The sequence below is a fragment of the Echinops telfairi genome, unplaced genomic scaffold (assembly GCF_000313985.2).
Source record: "Echinops telfairi isolate 266 unplaced genomic scaffold, ASM31398v2 ScPeMD7_3;HRSCAF=10, whole genome shotgun sequence".
In the NCBI taxonomy this organism is placed as follows: Eukaryota; Metazoa; Chordata; class Mammalia; order Afrosoricida; family Tenrecidae; genus Echinops; species Echinops telfairi.
This window is the reverse complement of record NW_022103899.1, coordinates 65,146,336-65,147,083: the sequence shown is the minus strand read 5'-3', so window position 1 is coordinate 65,147,083 and position 748 is coordinate 65,146,336.

Here is a 748-nt window from a genome sequence, read left to right as displayed (position 1 = left end):
ATTTCCATCAACAGACGAATGGATTAAAAAACTGTGGGACCAAAAAAAATTTTTTTAAAAAACAAAAACCCAACTGTGGGACCAGATCAAATGCAGGGATGCACATGGTAGACAACTGGGGAGGAGGTGGGAAAAGGGAAAAAGAATGATGAAAATAAGGAAGAAATGGGTAGCGAGGGCACAAGGCACTAACCCACCCAAGGGGAGGGTATTGTTTATATCTCCACAGGAAAAGAGGGACCAGACTTCAACCCAGTGCTCCAAGATGTGAATGCAACATGCCGGCGTGGAGTAGGGAACCAGTGGAGAGGTCTGGGGGGCTGGTCCCAGTCCCCAAAACTAAGAGGATGTCTGCCCCTCCCCCAGGAAGAATTTATTTCAAAGGACGGCACTGAATCCACAGCTCCAGGAGAGGGACATGTCTGACCAGAGCACACAGGAGCAGATGACGGGGGAGGAGGAGAGACTGGAGCACATCCTGGCCCACCAGGCCTTGAGGATGGTGACCCCAATTAGAGTAGCCAGTCCACAGAGAGGACCACATGGCCAGCCCCACTATGAGACATGATGTCCCTCACTGACCTGTAGACCTGTGGTGGACAGCACCAGAGACACAGTGTGGGAATTGCACCCAATCTGATCCTGCCACACCAAGGCGAAGCACTGGGGGAGTGCAGCAGAACCGCAAGGGAATGGAGCCGCAAGGTCCCCAGGGAATGCTGAAGGCAGACTTTGGGGCCAGGGCGTG